The 24,305-nt window shown below is 44.7% G+C and overlaps 1 protein-coding gene across 2 annotated transcripts in view; it reads right to left on the reverse strand.

Moving 5' to 3' along the window:
* Pxb (putative Hedgehog signaling attenuator pxb) overlaps positions 1 to 23,615 on the reverse strand; it is a 360,190-nt gene extending 336,575 nt beyond the window's left edge. For both annotated transcript variants that reach the window (XM_076426924.1, XM_076426925.1), the window contains exon 1: positions 21,533 to 23,615. The gene's annotated coding sequence lies outside the window, so the exon portion shown is untranslated. The remainder of the gene's footprint in view (positions 1 to 21,532) is intronic.
* Between the last annotated feature and the right edge of the window lie 690 nt (positions 23,616 to 24,305).

Consider the following 24,305-nt stretch of genomic DNA (forward strand, 5'->3'; position numbering starts at 1 on the left):
TCACCCTCCTGCCGGGGTTAGGGGCACAGGGCTGAGTTGAAGAGGGTGTAAAAACTGCGGGGTTGCCGGCAGGGCGTCGACGATGGGGGTGGGTAATCCAATGTTATTCTGCCTTTCAGTCAACGACACACGGCCACCCCTCGTCGCTTCGCGAAAGAGAGAGACGATTTCACGCGATGAAAAACTGGGTTTCGCTCGCGATGCTGAACGAGTCGCATGAAATTCTACATTTTTTTTTCGCAATGTCTGTCGTCATCTATTACATCGTTACAAATATTACAAAGTATCATTTTATTAATCTTTGTCTGGCACAGTGCTGTGTTTCGTGGTTTAGTGTAAATTCATTGAACAATATTTTTCGTCAGGGGTAGTTGTATCTAGTAGGTCCTGTTTGCAATATTCATCGCTATACAGATTATGACAAAAGTGGGTAGGTGTAATTGGCAATAATAGAAATATTAGAAGAATTTTAAAAAACTGTTATATATTATTTTCAATCCATGAAACATATTAAAACAGAAAATAAATTTCTATTTCCAGATTCTTGTAATTTAGGTAGAAAATTTCTATTTTGCATAAAATATTACATTGATTAAAATTGCCTATTTATCACAAGCTTAACTGAATATTCTAAAAACACTTCTCCAGAAGTTTTAAGAAAATCACTAACCCTGATTTTAGACAGCTAAATCTCGATTAGGGACAATATTGCACCATCATCAAAATAAAGTTTCAGTCGGATGGTTAAAAACCAGCTTCCGCCGTAGGGAAGTCTCTAAATAATCGATCTCGGTTTACGAGTAACAAACACAGTTGTTTAGAAAGAGACTGTCTCTTGACGGGAACACGCCGGAATCCGTCTACCCTCGGAGATTGACTTACCGGGTGTAGGAAGGGAATAGGAACAAAGACCGCCGAGTAAATCGAAGAATTCGTCTTCCGAGAGACACGGTATCGTATACAAACTAGCCTCGTTCGGTGCGGGGAGAGGTACTCGAGCAGAAACTGAGGGGCTGCGCGCCCGAGGAGGGGGGCTTGGGTAATCTAATGTTGTCGTGCCACACACTCGGTGGTAGTAATTTTAAAGGGAGACTGAATTTGCGCGCGGGAAAAGCCGCGTGCTTCCGAGTGGCCCACTTGAATCGGGGGGCGAAAAAGAACACGGGGGCGTGTTCTGCTTTCGACAACGAACAAAAAACATTTATGTACTCCTTTTTGACTTGTGTCAAGGGACGTGTCATCTTGCTTCAGAAGCATCTGTACTTCATAAAGATTTTCAAGAATTAGCGAAAATCATAATGTTGCTACTAGAATCGACGTAGGTGTCCTTAGAAGTCGTCAACGACCTTGAGAGACCATAGGAACTCTGAAATGGCTTTCAGCAGTCTCTAATGTTCCCAGGATCTTAACGAGTTCATAAGATTTGTAGAATCAGTGTAGATGTCCTTAAAAGACTAGCACTGCTGTACTCCTTTTTTTGGATTTGATTAGCGGGAACCCTCCCCAATCGTTCAGTAGCCAGATGCGCACACACCGATCCAATCACGTGCGTTTATTTAAGCTGTTTGTTCGCAGGAGCCGAAGAAAAGCGCGTCGACGGGACTCGCGAATGATTCCATCGCCTTTGTAATGAGCCAGGAGCTGTTCTGCACTGGGGAGCGAGCACTATCCCTCGCCACTTTTTAATCCTGTTTTCCGGGGCGAGCATCGAACCACCGCATTCAAAGAACTCGGCGGAAAAGCGCTCGACGATCGATAGAGCGTCTTACCGCCCGCTTTTTCCTCCAGAACCTTTTCCGCTTCGTCGAGTTAGTAGTTCGCGTTCGTCGGGCGACGAAATTTCTTAAGGCTCCGTGGCCTCGATCCGCCGGACCGGAACGAACGGACTCGGCACCCAGCCGACCGGAATTGAAACTCGGAAACGACGACTGTCAAACGCTTGGAAATCGAAAGTGAGCTCGATCCAGGGACCCGGGGACTTGGGTAGATCCGTGGGATCCTTTTAGCGTCGAGAACCGCACGAGAGCCTAGGAGCTCGTAGAGTAGCCTCCTGGAGCGGCTGGAGTCCTCGAAGGTCTTAGGACTTTCGCAGAATTCATGACTTTGCTGTTAGAATTCGTATTGGTGCCCTTAGAAAAGTTCAGTGATCCTGTGGAGTACGTGGAACACCTGAGATCGAGACTTGGATCATGACCTCGGCGGAGTCAGAGAGTTAGTCTTCAGGAATCACTTATGTTCCCTGAAGATGGTAATGAGTTCATAAAATCGACGATTTTGCTATTAAACTTTACATGCATGTCCTTCGAAAACAGAGATGACCTCTGGACTTGTTTCAAGCAACCTTTATGGATGTTCTCAGGAACCTTGAATGGTCCTTTGTAATTTGTAAGTCTATAGCACCCTTTCAGGAGTCCAGAGGAAACCATGGTAGAGCCTGGAATTAGCCTTCAAGAGCTTGCAACCCTCTGAAAAGCTTAAATAATAATCTCACCTCGATCACAACATTGGGATCCCCATGAACCTCATCAACACACCTCACGCAGCTCGAGGTATCCACAAATACCTTGGTCATCCCTTGTAAAGGTCCTACAATACCTAGGAAGGACCTTGCATTCTTGGACTCCACTCTATCAGAACCCCTCCAAACCTTTCTAAAAACCTTCAACAACCCCTAGACCCCATAAAATTCCCAGAAATTTAATCAGGATGTCTAAGAAGATACCTAGGCAACTCTATCAGCTTTTGGCCAATGTATAGACTCCCTGGACATGACTTAAGGAGCCGTTAAGATTCCTGAGGGTCTCGTGGCGTCTGTAGAATCCCGGGGATTAGCATTTCAATCCCGGTAGATGTAGTTAGAAGCCCTTAATGGATCTTGAGGGGTTCGAAATCGAAAGCGAACAGGCGCAACCGTTCTCCAACCTGTCTCTCTCTCTCTATTTATCTCTGTCTCTCTTTGGGAACTCTCCCCTAGGACTAGTGTAACCGATAACGCGTACCAGATTACGTCATTCTGTTCGAGGTTCGAACGACAACGGCCGCGACACGATCGGAATGCAACGACGAACCGTAACACCTCGAGGAACGATCGGATATCGCGCCACGCGCGTTTGCACTCCGATAACAAAGGTGCGCTCATGCGCGGCCGCTGATAAACGATTGGTCTACCGGGAATCGTCGTGTCGAGACGGCGATAGTCGACACCGCGGCCTGTCTAACCGATAACTCGTAATCGGTCGGATACCAAGCAATATTTACGGAGCGAGAGGAGGAAACACGCCGTCGATGCGACGATACCGAATATCGCTCTGTCGACGGAACATCGATCCGTTTGGCTACCGGTGTTTACCCCCTCGATCGATGGATCCCCGACCGACAGAGATTACCGATGGAACGGGACGAGCTGATCCCGTGATTCGTGCAGGGTAGATCGTAATTGTTTCCGTACCAGTCTCCCATTTTAATTTTATACTACATTAAGGTGCAGGCGACGATTTTTTAAGGAATATTTTCCTTGGAAAAGTAAAATGAACAATAGATGCTAGACGAATTGTTCTACATGATATTCTAACATATATTAAAGTTGTACATGAACATCATCATTGGTAAGTAACAATTCAACTTAACGTATTTTTCAGAGATGGAAGTAGAAATTCAATCTGTAAAATCAATTAATACAAACCATTTATCATCTTGCGCTCTACAAATCAATCAACTAATTTTACATCGCTCCACCGCACAATTCATAAAACTTCAGAGAAATCATTTATCTTATGTATACATTGTGCGGAGGAGGGAGGAAGTGGAGGCGGACGAGAGAGAGAGAGAGAGAGAGAGCAGGGAAAACTTAGCGACTTTGATGGCTCTTAAAAAATTCTTATTTTAACGATTCATGTAAATTGATTGTAATTTAATATGTCTTGAAATTGTAAATGAACATTTTCATTGTAATCCGATACGGAGTTGGATATATCGGTGTGGATCACTACTAATCCAATTACCAAATTTCGATTCAATTATTCTCATTAAAACAACACTGAACACGATATAATTTGAACTGTATCGGTATGCAATAAATAGAACTGCACGATCTAAGAAATAGCACAGTCCCAGGTTTTCTCCTAGATCAATACTTTGCTGTATACATTATTCATAAAAATGGAGTATAATAATTTATTTTCGTTCGTCTTCAGCAAGTAAAAATTCAGTCAGTAAAAAATCAATTAATATAAACCAGCGCACAATTTCAAAAATTTCAGAGACATTATTTATCTTGTGTATATATCATACGGTGGAGAGAGAAAGTGGAAGCGGACGAGCAGAGGAAATAATTTAGCGGCTTTGATAGCTCTTAATATGTCCTAAAGGACCCGGGCGCGGCAGGATTAAAAAGAGGATTACGGGACGGAGGCATGGTTGAGGGGCGCCGTTGCTTATATCACTTAATTGCGCGTACCGCCGCGTTAAAGGGAGTCTTTGACGAGGTCGATAATTACTGTGTGGGTAAGCGTGTGTACACCGGACGACAACGACGACGACGACACGATTTCGAGCATTCAAGCGTCGTTACTTTGATTATTTCCTAGGCTGGCTGGCGGGCGCCCGCGGCTAATTTCACGTTCGTTAGTTGCCCAAAGCACCGAGAGTAACGGGAAAGTTATTTACCGATCCGACGGGAAAGGCACAGGAACGTACGCGATACGTTACGTACGCTCGATTTACGAAATTGTTTCGGCTCTTTTTTTTTCGCCACGGTCGACGCCCTCGCACTCTCTCCTACGCCCTCGACGATCGATTTCCCCGCCGTTGAAAAAATGTATACACTCGGGAAATTGGAGCGCCGAGCTTTTCTAGGATAGCTCGGCTACATTCTGCGCCGCTGCCGAACAATCGATGTTATCTACTCTTGTTTCCTATCGAGTGTAAAATCGAGAATGATTTTTCATTCTGTTATTCATAGATTTGTCTACAATGCGCATACAATTTTTAATATGATCTTTGTTCTGCTGCATACAGTGACTCTCATTAATATTCGGAAGCCCTTAAAAAGACGATAACTTTTATTCCATATTCTACCTGGATTTTTTTGAGAAGTTAGAACTATATTAGTTTTTTACATGACGTGGAAAAAATTTTGGAAAAATCGCGATTCGTCGAAATTACAGAGAAAATACCAAAAATTGTTTTTTGCAACTTTTGGTTTCTTTATGTAGGATTCTGTTGAATTATTTAAACACTGTACTAAGTATGTGGGAAATTTGTCAACGGAGATTATGCACTATACATAGAGAGCAGTTCACGTTATTGAGAAATCATATTATTGGCGGACGATTTTAAAACACTCGCTATTTAATTGAAAACAATGTTTGTTCATAAACCTATACGTGACCGCGAACATTGATATGAAAACTAGTTCACTGATTTGAACTAGTGGTTTGACGAATTTCTAAGCAATAAGCGTAATTGCTCGAGCAAATTGCAAGCTTCGAATGAAAATTCAATTATCGTTGACTGCACAAGAATTAATTGCCACGTTGCCAATAGAGAATTGCAGCACCGTTATTCGATTGTTAGAATAGTTCTCTATTCTTTTCGAAGCATTGTATATTTTAGCAGTTTATTAAACTGGGCCTGCACGCCGTGAATTGTAAATGTGACATTACGCTACTTCCTACGAAACCGCTAATCTCTCTTGACCCGGATGATTATATTACCCATTATACTTCTCGATCAACTTCCCGAGTCGTTCTAAAACATAGTGAACGAGCGTTGCAGTCGGGTGGTCTAGGATTTTCAGACGATTTTCTCGGGATCGTAAAGGGTCACGCTCTCGTAAGCGGCTTTCTTCATTATGCAACGGTTAAAATGCATTTGAAGTGTGCTTCGAGTAATTCGGTCACCGTATCGAGATAAGCAGCGACTATTGCGGCAAGGGGGCAACATAATTTCCTGAGATATAGTGTTTTCAGGATCGACGCATATACGAGTGATTGTGAACCAGTTTCTGGCCACTGGTGCTCGCATGAAACGCAGCGTTGTTGCATCGAAATGTGAACGAGATTTTACTTTACTTTGTGGATCGTTTGCGTAATGCGTCACGGAACGCTTATCGGCTTGGAGTGTTGAAATGTCGATAGTGAACGTCTCATTTCCCACGTTTGTATCAAAGTTATTATTTTTAGAACACCGTGCACCGTTGCGATAGGAACTGAAATTGTGTGCACAAGATAATTAATTGAAAATTATCAGAACATCTGTAGACGAAGGAGACTACAATTAATTGTTTTATTTATAATTTTGAGATAAGTGGTTTAAACAAGATCTTCAAGAGAATTCGTGCGAATTGTCTTTCAATCATCAAAATGAATATTAGAGAATACGATTAGATTATGGCTTCCTAGAGAAACTTGGAGACTCTGGCAAGACTATCTATCTCTTAAGAATCTTTAAGAGTCCCTAAAAATTCTGAGTAGTCCATGGACGTCTTCAATGACGTCTAAGAAAGCTCTTCAGCATTTTAGGACGATCATAAAATCTCTGTGCTTTTCATTGGAATCCCTGTAGTTGTACTTAAAAATCTCTTACAGACTCCGAGGATCTTTAAGAATCCATTGGATTGGATTTTAAAGTGGAATCCTTGCAGACGTACTTAAAAATCCTTAATGACTTTTAAGAAGTCCGTGGACTCTCTTGACTTGGTCTAAAAATCTTTTGTACCTGAAAATTTTGTGCATGTCCTGGTCGGATCTGAAACATATTTATTTATATATCAGGACATTTTTAAGGATCGCGACATCCTCAAGAGGCCTCAAAATATCGGAGAGAATTTTTTAAGAATTTTTAATCATCAGTCTCACCTTAAAAATCACGAGGTCTTGGAGATTCCACAGTTTACCCAAAAAGTTCTTCCAAACTCCAGACACAAATTAAAAGACAAAGCTAGATATGCTTCGAGAACAACAATAGGCACCTGGCTAAACACAAGATTGGCGTGGCCATAACAGAAACCCAATCTTCAGTCAGCAAGCTAACGTCATCGATCGCTCGGCAGTACGGCGAACGCGAAAGCGAAACAATTCCGCAGAATCGCGCGTCGCGTGGATCTTGTGCGTTGAGTCTCGTAACCGGAACGACGCGGTAAGCACATTTCGCTTTGTAAAAAGCGCGGGTTCAGCGTTGGTCCTTGTTTCTTTCGCGCGGTTGCCAGTTGCGGGAGGAAAAGCACGCCGGAAATAATCAAGCGGCCGATTTATGAGAGTTCAAAACGGCGGACGCGAACGGAATTCGTGAAAACGACGTTGTCCCGCGGCTGGCCGGTTTGCGCGGCCTGGCACGGCACGTGCGCGCGGCCAGAAATCGGCGGAATTGTCGGCGGACAAAAGATCGCAAGAATCCATGGCGGTGGTGTGGCCCCCGGAATGGTTAATGGCCAGGCGCGCGATGGTTACGGGTGATTTGTGCACGATTGTTCGTTGGGTCCCGGGGCTCGTAGAACCCGCGTGATCGTCGGTTACCAAAGCGGGTACCGCGCCCGTCAGCTACCCGTTCGCCTGCGGTCTCTCGCGCCCGCCGCCGCCGCCGTTCGATAAATCGATACCCACCCACGAAGGTCAAATTTGCTTAGTAAATATTTTCGAAATCCGTCGGTTTTAATGTCTATCTCTGCGACCAGCTAACGGCATTTCCGACGTTCCTCTGCCGCCCGCTAAACAAATCGGCGTTTTGCTGCCGCGATCGGCTTTTCTCGGCGATCCTAACGTTAAAGATTTCGCTTAAACAATTGAGGTTGCTAGTGGCATAAAAAAGTGTTCAAAAAGTGGAAAGTTAAGGTACAATAAAAGTCCATGGACGGTGTCAAAGCAGTAGACCGCGCAGCGAAGTACAAAACCCGAAGCCCGAAGAGGCGAGCTATTTTAAAAAATAAAGTTACTTCGAAAAAAGCTTTTTGGTCTATAGACAGGCACAAGTTGTTCGGTCGGCAGTATGTCGAGGCAGCAGAGCGGCTCTGCCGAACCCATTATCAGCCACGCGCTATCCGAATTTTATCAATGAAAAAGCCTGTTGATGCAATAGAAAGCGTAGAGAGAGAGATAGAGGAAGAGAGAGGAGAAGAGGGAGAGGGAGGTACAGGATAGACCCAGATTCTTTGAAACGGTTGGATTGCTCGAGCGAGCCAGTTCCGAGGGAAACGTGAAAAGCTAGTCGATTCTATTGATCGATTAAAGCGTCGACGCCGGATGCGACCACGCAAGCATGGCGGGGGGGGGGCGCATACATGCGCGTGTAAACATATAAAATCGTGTATTATATACAGTAACGTAACGTTTCCGGCTCATACATAGAGATGCGAGTGATTTCCATACATATCAGTTTCATTTCGTTCGAGCTCGCTACCCTACGGTGCCACCGCATGGCTTTCACCGTATCGCGAGGCTATGGGGGTGGAATGGGGACCGAGGCCGCTTGGCACCGCGACGTAGGCGTCTAATCTATGGGCACATCGACGGCGACCGGACCCCCATTGGGCGACAGATGTCGTGCTCACAATGCTCGTAACGAACGCGGGAAACATTATTATTTCGTTTTAATTCGATTCCGTGAGCGCGGAGGGGTGGCTCGGCTGTAACTCACCCTTTCGACGATCGATCGGAGGCTAGACTCGACGATTATCATCCTTGATCGATGAAACCTTTCAGAAAACATTAACAAATCACATCGAAAACCACCTGTTCTCTCAAAACGTCAAAACTCAAGAGGTATTCCAATTCGAAGTTGTAAATTTTAGATAGTTTTTCAGATAAAAAATGGTTGTTATAGGTCGTGTTTCAAAATTTTGAATACTCGTACAGCTACATTTCAAAATGACACACTGTAATTTTCATGCAATTATCTTTATCGTTAATTCAATTATTGTATGGTTTCAGCAGAGCATATCACATTACATGGCTGTCATTTCAATAATAAATGATTCCACCCCATTCAAATTTTACATACATATAAAGCTCCATTGGCTAAGGCAATTCCACATACTGTACAGTCTGTGGCGTCAGCAGTCTCAACGTTGGAACTATGCGAGCGTCCGTGGTGGGGATAGGCGGAAGTCCCACAAGACACGAACAGTAATGAAACAACACAAGCGATGGCAGTACGGGTCGGTACCGACCCAGTACAATCGCCTCGTTCATCCGAACTGTGAACGTTAAGCATAAAATCAATATTAAAATTCATAAAGCCTTTTACCGCAAGTAATCGCACTCCAGAGATGCATACGCGGGTATGGAGTCTTCATGGAGTCTTTCCAGCTTAACCAGAGACAGGTAAATCGCGTGCGTGGTATTCCCCGCGGCTTTTACGCTGCAGGTCCCCCGTTGAATAACCGAAAACTCTGGCAGTCGTCTACAGCGGCCGCGCTTAAATTATTAACGATATCGGAAGCCGCGAAACGCGTCGGTGGTCTCGTGAATTTTATTTCGAGCCGGCATTTTTCTCTCTGTTCCTTTTCCCCGTATCTGGCCCATGTGGAGCGGCACAAGGGTGTGGCTCATGGGGAAAAAAGGCCGCCGACGGGCGTTGACGGGTTTCGGCATTTGGCACCAGTCGAAATCTCGCATTTACGGTATTAGTTTTTACAGGAGGAGATGGATGCGCTCTCGCGAACAGATTGCCGTTCGTTCGACGGTAATTATGCAAATGGCGTATATCGATTGCCGGTTAAAAGCGCGAGCAAAAATAATGGCGGATCGCGGGACGATCGGCCTGGACAGCACCGTTGAGCTTCGTCGTTAAACGCGGGGGGAGGAGGAGATGTTTTGAAACGACCTCCTGGGGATCGGATCATCGGTCTGACTGTGCCAGATGACGCGATAGAATGCATCCGAGTCGCTTGTTTTACCGTGTCTCCTTTCACTCGGTGCACAACCCACGCGATCTGCACTGTACTTCCGAGCCGCAGGATTCTTTCATTCGCCTCCGCGCTTCGCAATTTATTACCGAGCTTTTCCCCCGATGCGAAACTGTCTGCGATTAAACGCTGATGTGACCTGCTCGTGAAATGTTATGTGAATGTAATCACCGGGCTGTGTGTGTATTCATGCATTCGCGGGTATGCAATTTCATAGACGGAACGTCTGCGCGTTAATGCTGTTGGAATTGCATTTTAATCAGACACTTTTTGAAATATTTCATTCGCGATATCGAATAGCAGCGACTTTACAAATTCGAACAATTGACAGCGAACCATTCTTACCACTACATAATTGGTAATGTTTGCAATTTATAACTGGGACAAGCTTCTAAAATTGTATAAAACTTAATATATTTTAATAAAATAAAATACATTTAAATTGATAAGTACTAGATTGAAAATGTATTCTTGTTTCAACATTCCATTAACAATGTATATGAACAAAAATCATATGTCCTGTTTTTTCACAGTGAGTAACTTTTTAATCAACAACATTTTCCTTTCATTCCAACCTTCACGAAATAATTTATAGAAATAACAGAAAATCCACAAGCTACTGATATCGAAGGAATAAACGTATAATTAGTTCTCGCCAGCGATCTGCGGAAAGCATTCCTTTAAATCAGTCTCTCAGCAGTGCGCAAACATCAGCATCGAATAATTTCCATTCTCCCCGTTTCTCGTCCCCTTCTTCGGAGATTAACTCTCACAATCGTCGTTCACGCGCGATGGAGCCACTTAAAGAAACAAATAAATATAATTGTCCGTCAAGCACAGAAACAAGGCACTCCGTCGGCGACCCTCTGTCGTTCTTGTTCGTCAAAGGGGTGAAAAAGGTAGGCTCAGCCTACGCAATCAAACAACGATCACGCCCCTTAATGACCGAGTGACTGCTGTTACTCCTTCGTTCGCTTTGGGGGTGGTTCGCGCTCGGTGTGGGGTCGAAACAGCTGCGAGTGACACAGCCCCAACCCCCTGTAGTCGCTCTCTCCACTTGTACATATCTCGTCCCGGTTCTGTGCTACTTTGTCTCTCTCTCACCGGTTGCGCGGAACGCGGGCTCGTTTCTCTGTCCGTCTTTCGGGCGTTGTCGGAGCAGCGGCGGCGGCCCTCTGCTCGCCGACACCCCATACATAATTACTCCGACTACCGACACGTCTCACCCTCGCGGCAGAAATTTGCATTATCGAGCCGCCCCCGCGAGAACTAACCCCCGAGACTCACACCCCCGCAAGCGCGATTATTAAGGAATCAATCACGCCCCGGGTTTTCGGCAAGCTGTCGTCACGCGGCATGTCGCGGATTTGGGGATTTCGCGTTATACACTTTGATGCGATTTTATAACGATGTTTTGTCCCAATGCGATGGGGATCAGCGCCCCGCGTCGACGATCGCGATGATCGACAAGCGATCGAGAGCTCTTTGACCAACCCTGTCGCTATTTATCTCTTGTACGCATCATTGGAACAATTCCGACACAATTTTATCAAATTGAAGTGTTTCAGTAATCATAACTCACAAATTATGGGATAGAAAAACAGTGTCCAGAAGTTGCTCAAATATTTGCGAATTAATTATACAATTACAAAAAAAATTATAACGTACAACGTAATATCAGTTTGAAAAAATTTCATGGAAATTGATAAATTTTTTAGCGTTGACGTTAGGCAGCCGACCTTACCGATTCCGTGTTAGGCAAAGGAATTCGAAGCTCGCGAGTGTTAACGGGGCAAATGGCAGTCGTCGACGGTTAAATCCTCGCGGAAGCAGCCGGCGGATGTTCTTAGAGCGAAGCCAGAAAATCGAGGACATATATCGAGATAACAGGGCCGCTTCGAGTAATTTTCGGAAGTGGCGAGGATAGCGGAGAGGAAGGCAGTAGTTAGATAATGCGATCACACGGACAATTTCCATAACTACCATTGTCTTTGCGCAATCGCGTTCGACAAAGGTATCCTGCAGTCTCCGCGGCGAGCTTCCGTCTGCGATTTTACCTTGAAAGACGTCACAAGGAGAGACGGAACTTAAATCTCGAGAACGCAAAAATTCCTCGTTCTCGACAGGAAAATACTGTTAAGTTAACTTTATTAATAGAGACTGAATTTTGTTTATAAATATATGTAAGAAATGTCTATAACTTTAAAACAGCAATTATCATCCTGCAGATACAAAGTAACAACGAATTGTAAGACGTGTAAAAAATGTATGCCATGTATAATTTCCTTAGATAAAAAAAGCATAAAAATATCTTGTTATATGGTTAAAAATAGAACCCTACCGAAAAATATTGATATACAATATGAGTATGTGATTTCAAAGTGACGAGAAAATAACGGAAAAATAAATATAAGAGAAATATAATAGCAGAAATTAACTTTTTATTAGCAGAAAGATCTGCAGTCCGTTTATTACTCAGATGTTATTTTTATTTTCCAGCTGGAGTGATGCTTCTCAGTATTTCTCCCGCGTCACCAATGCGCATTCTTCTTTGAAAGCCTACGGAGGTCAAGAATATCGTAAGACTTTCTCCACTTCGGGTCACTTCACGAATACTCATCCGCTAAAAAGAGAAGGAGAAAAGGTGCTCGAAAAGATTCGGTCGACGGGTCGAAAAACTTTTGGAACGCCTCCAAAGGTGCCGTCGAGACGTGCCTCACTCGTAAACGGTCCTCCTACTCGTGGATACTCGTGTATTTCTGCGAACAGCCGCCCCCGCGCTGTCGTTCCTCTAGTGAATAAATTAAATCGACTCGCCGCTGCCCGTTGACGCTAAATAATACTTAGCGCCGGCTTAGCGAGCGATGTTTATCCGCGAGCTGGCTGCTTTAGGGCCATTCCACGGATGATCTCTTATTTCATGTCGTCCTGTCACGATCGTACGTGAATTTGCTAGTTTAGACGCGGAAAATTTCCTCTCGTTGCAAAACGAATTCCGCACATACTATTCTAATCCTCCTTGAAACACTAACTGCATGTCAGGCCTGAAAATTTATATAATTGCTAGCATCACCTTCTGATATCTCACTCTCTTTTATTCTTTAGACCAAATTCTGATTTCATGGAATTTATTACATTTTATACGAAGTTCTAAAAATTATGTGAACCCTAAATTTACGATTTTTGGAAAATTGTAGTTACCTGGAAAAACATTGTACAACGACCAGCCTGGGCTCATTTTAAAGCTTGAAAAGTCCCTACCTTCAGAATCTATTATTAATATTTTTCCGAGATGTTCCTGCATTATATAGTGCGTGAGAAAACTAAAGACATATTCTACCTTGATAATGGTGTAAATTCAAATGTCTCCAGAAATTTTGGAAAATTTTTTTCGTGACGCAACTAACCACAGATTTTAAGATTGAAGCTTCTTATTTACAACCGCACCTTAAAATTTCATGTACGATTTTTATACCCTATCTTTTTAGGTTTGAATGCAACATATCCAGTCAATTCAACTACAAACTCTTCTCCATTTCTGTTCTATAAAACAGTGAAAAGAAATCATACATCAATTTTCAGAGGATTTTATGCTGCATTTTGTATTGTATTATATGAATTGTCTAAAGCAAGCGTGGAACGTTCGCGGAATAATTTATGTCATTAAAAATTGATTCTGCAATTTATTCGAAATATTGGGACGGTGCGACACAATTCGCAATTCTGCTAGCTTCTCACTCAACATTTCATGCTTAACAGAATTACTGCACAGTGGATTGGGGTGACAGTGAAGTTTCAAGCATTCTCATGATCTTTAACTGTGACACCGAACACGATGAAGATACTATAATATTTTAAATAAAATAATCTTCTGGATTAACAACCAAAGAAATACACACGTCCATGAAACCAAAAATGTTCGTTCAAGGGCCATTTAAAAGACCGTCCAGACAAAACAGTAGCACTGCGAGATATTCTCAAAATTTTCAAAGCGGTTTCTAAATTTCTTCATAGGCTCAAGCACTTGTCCAACGCATCCACAGCACTATGCTGGCCGGGCAGAAATTACTATTACAGCTCACGTAACGGTGCGCGCCACCGGAAGCCATATTTCGTGGTATTCTTGCTCGTCTGTAGAAACTTTAGAAGGGAAATCTTAACCCTTTACTTGCTCGGATACAGAGCGATACGAGAGAAGATGCCGGGCCGTGAGTTGTGTAACGACGCTCTGAGAGCTCCCAGTGCAAATGGTTAAGCCTTAAATTATTATGCGTTAACGTCCCCGCGAAAGCTAGTCAAGCTCTCAGAGATACGCGTCTCTCTCTCTCTCTCTCTCTCTCTCTCACACACACACTCTCTTGCTCGCAATACCGCTTAACTCGGTATGTAGTCGGGCGCGACAAATTTTGTATATTACACAGAGAGAACACAAAGTGTGACTGTGCTCTCCCGCTACTTCTAACTTTGTCTCTAACACGCCTGTTGATGACCGACTGCTGTCTGCTGCCGGTTGAATGTATCTCCTTGCTGCCGTTTCTACGCCGTTCAACGGGATGTCTGACTTTGTTTGCATCATTCCACTTTCCACTTGACGCTAACTTTATCTTCCTCCGTAACCCTTTCAGCATGGATTATGGCGTTTTTTGAGCTTCCTGCTCGAGTTACAGCACTCGAATTTCGCGCGGAAGAAAGTGTCCACTACTCCAAAGCTTCTAATTTTATTTATGTCGCGCAACACGTTGAATAAAGCGGTGGTGACAGGCGCTGTTAAATTGCTTAAAAATGAGGATATAATAGCATTATGCAGTACGATAGTTTCATAGAAATTTATATCGTTGTATGTGGGAGAATCTGCAGAATATTTGCATATCTTTTACAGTTAACATTCAGATACACATTAAATGAACATCGATTTTCATTTCAAGAGAACAGTGTTTCACGACGTCTAAAAATCGCTTGTAAGATCAAGTATCTCATCAAGATCAGCTTCCTAATTCCTAATTCATAACTCCGATCTAATCTAGTGTCAAAAACATACATTCCACTAATAAATCTCACTCTATTAATAAACGTACAGCAAACGACAAGCGTTGAAGCCTTCTGGACACCACCCAAGAGAGTATCCTCGAGAACATGCATCAAGATTATGATCTTCAGGTTCTCTAACAAGCATTTGTAAAAAATCTATTATCAACGATAATCCAAAGGTGTCTTATAGCAACATCTAAAAATTTCCTATATAATCAGATGTATACATCAAATGCAAAACAATAAAACCATTTAAAAAATTTAAAAAGGTATTGAAAATTATTAGAAAAAAATTACACACGTAGCTCTGGTAGCTTGCAATTCATGCAGACAATTCTTATTTTTCCTAAAAATCCATAGTCTACTTATAGCAAACCACGAGTGTTAAAACTTTCCGGAGACTGCTCAAGAGAGTATCGTCGACAACATACATCAAGATCATAATCGTTAGGTCTTTTAGATAGCATTTTTCCAAGAGAAACATTATCAAGACCGACTCAAGAGGCCAGTGTTTTGCAGCCCCGTCGAAAAAGCCGCCCATAAAATCCCACAGCTCTCCGAGATAAAGCTTCGAGATCGCGGAAAGTTCGAAGGCTCTCCAGGGCAGAATTGAAGAGCAAAGGGCTGAAAGTGGAACTGTATAAACGTCAATTTGAGCATCGGATGACTGGAAAGGGTTGGCGAGGGGTGCTGAATCGGGGTTGGGCGGCTTGCCAAGAGGGTAAGGAAGAGGATACCGGGACGAGTGGACGGATAAAGGCGAGAAAAGTTGACTCGTAAAGAGAAACCAAGAATCGGCTAAGACCGGGGGATTGTTTCTGGGTGGCGTGGCGGTCTGGGTGTCGCGGCCAGACGACGGCGGGGAACCGGTTTTCCGGAGGGTTCGGGAGTTAAAGTTTTCCCTCGGCTGATGACCGGGAGCCATCCGAGGGCCTCCGATAGAGAACGGGAGAAAAGAGTGTTTTACGATAAAACTGCTCGGATCCAATTTATCTGACGCGGCGGCGCTCGAGGAACCGGGTCGTTTCCGGGCTATCGTTCCCTCCCATTTTTCCATCGGCGCGGCGCGGCGCGGCGCGGCGCTTCCCTTTCGCCTAGCCGCGCTTTGCAGCGCACGCTTCGCATCGCCTCTTCGGACGGATATATTCCGCGACTGGTTTTCGGCTAATGGCGAACGCCAGGCCGGTTTCCAGCTTCCATCACGGGACATTTACCCCGCCGTTCGACGTCCAAACAGCTCTTCCACAGAGGATCGAACGCGAAACCCGATGGGATACCTTTCCTTGCACTGCCTCGGACCGTCCACAACTGGTTCTGCGTTTTCATTGACGGATTTCTCGTTATTATGCAGGGGAGCGACGCTGAATCGTCGTTTTCTGAACGGTGTTAATTATAACACAATCTGATCTTCAAATAACCTTGAAAATATTGTAACAATATTAAAAAAATTCATTTACATGTCAACACTAAGCCTTTACCTTCGACATCATTCAATACATGTAGTGTTAAAAGAAATATATTTTTGACCTTCAAATGACCTAGAAAGTAATATCAAGAGAGTAGGTTGGTTTCCATCTTTGTAATTGCCCTATCTTTTGACCTTCCAATGACCTTTCAATCAGTTCACTCAATTATTTTCTTACTTCACATGCAGTTTATCAAAAGTAACATAAATGTACCAACCTCCGACTTGATATAAATTGTGGATACTATAAGAGACATGATAATAATAGATCTTGTCATTCGAAGTGAAATTTTTATCGATTCCGGAGGTTTACAATCTCCATCCACCGTCACTCTCGCCGATATTCATTCCCCAAGTGCTAGACACTGCGCCCCCGAAGATTAATTACTCCGCCGTTGAATCGGAGCTCCGATTCCCATGAATTGAGATCGTTATCGCGCCCCCGGCGCAGCCCTGGAGATCGTCTTCTCTTCAGGAGCAACGTTTCATAAATGAAACTTCTTTCGCGATAATCGCAAGCGGAGAGGCGTGCCACCGAGAGAGAGTGGACAATGTCAACGGTGGAAGAAGTCTAATTAATTCCTCTCTTTCCCGCGATACGTCAAAAAGCGGGACAGCCTTAACGAGAAAGTCCGGAGCGATAAAGCGATGATTTATGCGGTAACTTGTGGCTCGATCCGCGGGGTGCGATCCGGCCCTATTAAATAATGACGCCAAGGCCAGGAAGCTCGCGTGACTTTGACTAATATCGGACTCAGGAAGCCCTTGATTAACACTTTGGCAATCTCAAAAATTTCACAAATCTCATGTATTTACTGGAAGAAATAACAAATAAACGTCGAATTTCTGACAGATAAAAAATGTATGCATCTTCGTTCTCAATTCTCAGTTAAGCGTCGGGAAACGATTGTTGCCGAGACTTCTGCGAGAACAGCAGCTCGGAAATTGAAAAGTGGTGGGGGGTGGATAAAAATACGAGAAATCATGATGTCACAACTGTTCCGCTCGAACAACCGCGAGGAATTAGCGAGCTGAGAGGAACGAGCTTGTTTACAAGACGGTTTACACGACCGTGGAATTTTCGACGATGCGTTTGTCTGCGAGGAAGTGGAGCGAATCCTGCGTGGGAGTCGTGTTCTCCTTCTCTTGAGAGAGACACCACCAGGGAAGACAATGGAGCTATAATTTCTAATGAATGTAGAAATTGCAGCGCTTTAAACGTGTCAATTTTTTCCAGACCTAGCTCTTACGCGATCGCCGAGATCTATGGTGCTGTAAATTCTGCTGCAATTTTTATAGATTGCATTAGATTTTGAAACAGTTTACTGCGCCTTGTTTAATAGATCTGTGCGCGATAAGTTGGTAACATTTTTACCGAACTATTTCTCGTTTGTAGAATATTTGCATACAATTGCAATTCAAGTACAGATTAATAAATTGACCAGGTATTCATTTTTCTACAGGTTCAGAATTGATTTCAGGGCATTTGTTATTTAATTTTTAAGCTCATTTTTCGTGGAAAATAAAATATTGATTCTACCAGACCTACGTAGGAATTTTCCAGTGTTGGATAATTTGTTAAACAAGGTTTTGCTGCGTGGGGATCGTAACAATCAAGATTTAACTACACGCAGGCACCCTCCACGGCCGTTGATCCGCTATAGCGTTTCGAGGCAACTCTATCAAACCTATGACAAGTAACGCGTCCCCTGAATGGCGTAACAATTCGCGCGACACGGGGGACACGTCGTCGGATGACTTTTAATTAATTATACCGACAGTTCGCCGGGGAACGCGTCGTTGACGGTGGATAAACAATTATCGGCCTCTCTAACGAGGGTAGGTTGCGGCGGTGCGCCGCGACATCGAGCGTAGTTCACCAATTTTTTTCGATGACACGCATATCATTGCTGAATTTTACTCATCTTTTACATTATCCGCAAGAGCTTCCTCTAGTTGCAGTCCTGTTACTACGTAATACATATCAGTTTTTTATTTTACATTTTATCACATTATGCTACCGTTTTACCTTTCTCCAACGTAAGCTAAGTTGAGAAACTCGTTTCAACATCGTCAACTGCTCCACAAGGTCATAAAGTGAAGAAGAAATGCATCGCGCAGATAAGATGTCAAGGATCTTAAAACAACCTTCATAACAAAGTCATGTGATATAATTTTTGTCCTGTTGATTTCATGCAGCTGAAATTCCAACAGAGACATTTACATGTCCTATTTCCCACGAGTAGATTGCAGAACTTTCTGCATTCACGGTCTACAAGCAAAAAAAAAGGCCGAGCAAAAACTCGTGTTAATCCTGATTCATCGGAAGCGCTAACGAAGCCAAGGAATTTTCATTAAACTCCAGTTCCACTAAATTTTCCAATGAGTGTACACTCCCGTTCGTAAGTCATGGGATTCCAGTTTTTGCCTCAAAGAAAATCTTGATTATGATACGCTTCCAACTGCGAGTACATAAATCTGTCTTCCATTTTATACTACTAAATTCAGTATTACCTTCCCGAATTATTTTTAGAGATATACAATAATTACAGTACGTATACATACGTAGTAGTAAGATTATTTTATATTTAAATCTGTTACTTACCAAGGATCCATTAACATTATTTACAAGATTAAATAAGTGCACAGAAAGTGATGTAGACCATTTCCAACAGTGAAATATAATTTTTATTATTTGTGGACAATCAACACGAAGAGCTACTATAATTTTGTCCTCAGTTAAAGCATAAATTTTTGCGAAGAACCACAAGTTCGCAAAGACGTCAGCGTCATAAAATAAACTCGGCGGAAGATTAACAATTACTTTTACAATCGCCGAAGAGCAATTTCAATCCCTTTTACGTTCACTAAAAATCAGCGTGTTATAACTTGTACTCTCCGCGAGTTGCCCAATCAAGGTGTCCGGTGGCAAGAACGCGTCGTTTCCAATAAATACATAAATTAATATCTCGCGGCGGCCGTGCATAATGGAGAACGTTATCCGAAGATACCGGCTCGTTTCAAGGTGGCGGGTATGCGTCGTCTCGTTAACGAATTCCTTGGCATTTCCGCGGGACAATCAACGGCACCGGGCCCCGACCTCGTTAGAGTCGCGCGATCGAAATATATTTAAAGATGGCTTTAATTTTCGCCCGTTATCGCGAGGCTTCTCGCCCCATTTCGATTCTTCCCCCTGTCCCCCTTAAGAAACGTGAGGCACAGGAGGACAGGACGAGTATTTACGGCGGTGCGCGTCCGCACGCACTTAAATACACGATATCTACGTAATTCCGGTTCGCCTAATGGAGATAAGCCGGAACGTACGATGCGGTTTTCTCGGATGGCGTAATGAGCGAGGACACGGGGTGCTTAATAATGCCCTCGAACCGTTCCCCTTCCCTTCCTCCAGGATCTGGTCCTCTCACTTTTACTGCACGAGCTGCGGACCCTCCTCCCCTAGTACGGTGGACGCAGGTGCACCGGAATTGCCCGACCGACTCGCACAATCTGAGCGTCTCTACGGCTTTACGAGCGGCTAAAGCCCAGCTTCTGACGCGCTACCAGCGTAAGGTTACTAAGCATTCCGGGGAGATTCGATAACCTAGCCACCGTGACATCGGTGACGAAATAATTAATCGACGCCTGCTAGGATCGAGACACAATACACCCTTCGTATCAGGGTCAATACGATTTTTGATGGGGGGGGGGGGAAGGTAGATGACTAATCTCTCAGAAAACTGGAGTTAGACGAGTCATTTTTATGAATTTTTATGCTTGTAGCAAAATTTTATTCATGATTGGTTACTGAGATCAAACACTGTGTCCTTGACGTCAAGGAAACTCTGATTTTTGGAGACGAGGGTAGGAGATACTGGGGTTGGTTGAACAATTTTTATGAATGAACCATTGGTGTGAATTTGGTGTGGTCTATCGGAATAGACCATTGGAGAACCAATGTCCTTGGAGTGGAGGTTTGTTTGTACTTCCAGATTGCAACTCATTAATTTTCTAATAAAATTAAGAATTGTTGCTCCCTTTTGGGACACATTTCCCACAGAAGCAAGCCTTCTAGACTAGATGCAGTTCAAGATCTAAAATACCACCCTAACTTGCGTAGAGTGAACTGGTAGCTGCAACTCTCGTCGACTCGAGACTGCACCAAAGAGCTCGAGACGCTTCGAATAAGGGAAGAATGGTACTATTGCCCTCGAAGCATCGTCGCGATGGTAGAAGGTTAGAACGCAATAGACCAGGAGATTCTGCGGAGACGTGCGAGAGGTCACGTAAAAGAAACGCCTGCTTCGGGCTACGCGGGCATTTCCCGCGGGATCATCCTCCGACATTTCCCCTAGTAATCTATAGATCAACTCGGAGGTTCATTCCGTGGGTAATAAATAGGCTGCGGATCATCGTGCGTTCACCTGCGTTAAATACGAAACTGAGAGAGCTTCGAAATTCATTCCAGTATGTACATGAGATCGTCCTGTTCGAAAGTACGTATATAAATCGAGTAATGCTAGCTGATTAAATTGAGTTGATTAATACGAACCTCCTGACAGGAGGAGTTTCATTCTGATTCCTCTGAAAATGATACTTTGCATACTTGTCTATCTGTCTAGACTATATTCGTGAAGTTTTGTATAATTTTATCGCCAGTGTAATAGTAATCATTCACCAAGGATAGATCACATGATTCGTATCCTAATATGGAAGACCCACAAATGGCTCAAGACTCGAAGAATTAATTTCAAAGTTTGAAACTATGTTCAGTGCATAATTAATTCGAACTTTAGAAGATCACTTTCTTCATCTTCTATGCTCCAGAAGTCGAGCACAGTTCTACTAATTAAAATTGTTCCGAGTTTTTGATTTTGGAGGTCTCGGAACTCAATTACTGCGCGAAGCCATCCAAAAGTAACGGACTGCTCTTTCCATCGCATAACTTTTACGATTCTGGTATTCTGAACGTACAAAAATTCACGATTGTAATCAGAACATGTACAAACAAGTCTTCGAGGTACCGAAAAAATATACCGTACGGTTCAAGAGGAAAAAATTCCCAAAAAGTGCATCCTCCCAAGAAACAGTTCGTATCAGTAAATATGTATTTCTGCCGAATGATCGATGGCAGGACCTACCTTTCGATCCTGAACGGAAGCGCCGTATGTCACGAGTGCGCAGTCAGCATTCTCCGTACCTCTCCTTGTGTCCAGGCTGCCCTCGGTGGCCGTCGATGCTCTCGAAGGAGTGTGCGAGCGTGTCGTATCGTTTCAGCGGCGAGCATGCATGCAGGCTTCAAGTTCAGGGTCCCAGTTCCCGTGGTGGTTCCAGAGGAGCAACGGACAACCACTTCGGGCCTGTGTGCACCGCAAGCATGTAATCCGGATCGTCTCGCGAGAGTGCTCTTCGTTTCTCCACTCCGAATCCCGGGACCGAGTCAAAGTCCTCTCGTAACTTTCCCCAAGGAGCACGCGTTCCACGCTTGTTTCCCCACTTCGAAGAGCACCTAAGACACGACCTATGATGCCTGACCGCGCATTACTTGATTCCAGGATCCTTATCCTCTGATCTCCGACGCGAACCGTGGATCTACCACCGGCCGAGCGATCGGTGACGCATCCAGAGTTCCTCGAGTTAATCGATCCTCATTACGCGCCACTTCGATCCTCTATCTCTCCCCCACGGGATCAGAGATACTCTCACGGACCGAACTGTCTCTCCTTCTCTCGCCCTCTCTCTCTCCCCCTCTGTCTCTCTTCCCAGGCTACCGGTTACTCCCGCCGATTACGGCGATTTTATTGTCTGCTCGAGATCGAAGCCCGCGGCCGATGTCCGATAAGGTGCTAACGCGCTAATTGGCAAACGGAGCCCGCGTACCCTATCCCTCGAGTTAATTATATTTAATTGTCGGCCCATTAATTGTATCTTTAATCACCCGGAGGGCCGAGATACAAGCATGTCCGCCACAGCACAGCCAGCCAGTACGTCGAAAAATTAACGATCCGAATTAGACCGGCTCTCGTTCGGCTCTGCCGAGAGAGAAGGGAGAGAGAAAGAACGAGAAGACCGTCTCTCGAACTCGCACTCCACGATGAATCGTCTCTCGTTAACCTCTCCTCTCTTCAATTCCCACGAAAATCGTAGTCGTATATCGACCGGGGAAACAAAACTGCTAGCAGAGAACTAGCTATATCCTCCCACCTCTCTTCGTTTGTCTCCAGAACCTCTTCGGGTTCGGCCGAAACACAGGCTTCTCTTACAGTTCCCGAACAAGCTCCGCCGGTCTCCCGAGAGGATCGTCCGTTCTGCTGAAAAGAGTTACGCGCGGAAGGAGGGTCGTCCACTTTCTCTTGCTTAGGGCAGACCCTTTCTTCGTGTCCCTGCGGAACGCACCCAACGCGAAGTTCTCTTATTACGCGGATCGATTGGTCTCTTCCTCTTCCTACTTTACGAGCAAGATCCCCAGAAGATCCCTACTTCGGGAGCCAAGAACTCGAAGCCTGGAACAGCAGGTTCATTCGATCGGAGTCTTCGGGTCCTCCAGATCGGCGCCTGGTAATATCCACGATCACGCGGCACTCCACGAGAAGCAGATCACGGAGCGATCTTGATCGAAGACGGTAAGAACTGCTAGCGATCCATGCGAGTAGTATAAGCAAACGTGTCTTCGGCTGACTCAGTTAGTCAAGACTAACTCGACCCACGCGATTAAGGTTCCTGTTGTCGCGAGACTCCGGTGTCTCAAGGTTCCTTGCGAGTAGGGATCAGAAGACGGTACTAACTCGCGGTGCTACTGCTCCCCGCGAGTAGCCTAACCGAGCATGCGTCCACCTAAGTGATTCGGTTCACGCGATTAGGGTTCCTGATGTCGTGAAAGTCGGACGCAGGAATCGGAAGAGGACGCGAACTACTGAACTCGCGACGCTACTGCTTCTCACATGTAGCCAAACCGAGTTCAGGAACCACGCGATTAGAGTCCTTGTAGTCGCTAAACTGCCGCGAATCCGGTGTTCCCCGTGAATCGGAAGACGGTTCAAACTCGCGGTGCTGCTGCTCCCCACGAGTAGCCTAAGCGAGCGTGCGTTCACCCAGGTAATTCGTCCCACGCGATTAGGGTTCCTGACGTCGCGGAAACTCGGACGCGGAATCCGGTGGCTCACCGAGGGAGGAGGTAACCCCGCAACGAAGCGGGTTCTCGGCACGACTGAGAGGCTCGAACCTCGACGCCGAGAGAGCCACCCCCGCGAGAGGGTCGCGGGTCGAGAAAGGGAGGCAGAGGGTTGGAGGAAGAGGGGTGAGAGGAACGGAGAGGACACGAGCAGAAAGCACGGGAGTGAAAGAGGGACCGGAGCGGCGCGCGCGCGCAGTCGCCAATTCGAAAGCCGAGCGACGATATTAATTACATCCTTTTCGAGCGACGGAAACGAATCGAGCAAGCCACGCCGGAATATCACGCGGTAACTGCCAAGCGCGTTTTGAAGCTGCTGAGAAAATCGTAGGATTTCGAACCAGGAAGAGGAGAATGCTGTCCTGTGGATGTGTTCCGAACGATTTCCATCGTGCTACAGCTCTACTTTTGTTCCCCCGCTGTTTCAACCTCGCCGCGCAACCCCCGCCGAAATAATGGATGGATAATCTGTTCTGGCGTGGCCCGCCCGGGACTAAAAGGTTCCTACGAATTCGACGGTCGTTCTACCGTTGGCGATCCCTCCGAACAACTTTTTGGAGAGACGCAGAGAGATTTTTGGGGTGAGATTTTTGGTTAGGTGGGTAGAGATGTGAGAGTACCCAACAAACATTTCGGGTGCCCGATGGTCGGGAAGTTAGTCTTTGCAGAATTCCCATTTTAATTTTTATTATTATAAAAAAAGGGGAGGTACAATTTTAAAAAATAGGATTATTTTCAGCTTA

This window comes from Lasioglossum baleicum, chromosome 7 (assembly GCF_051020765.1).
Source record: "Lasioglossum baleicum chromosome 7, iyLasBale1, whole genome shotgun sequence".
Classification (NCBI taxonomy): Eukaryota; Metazoa; Arthropoda; class Insecta; order Hymenoptera; family Halictidae; genus Lasioglossum; species Lasioglossum baleicum.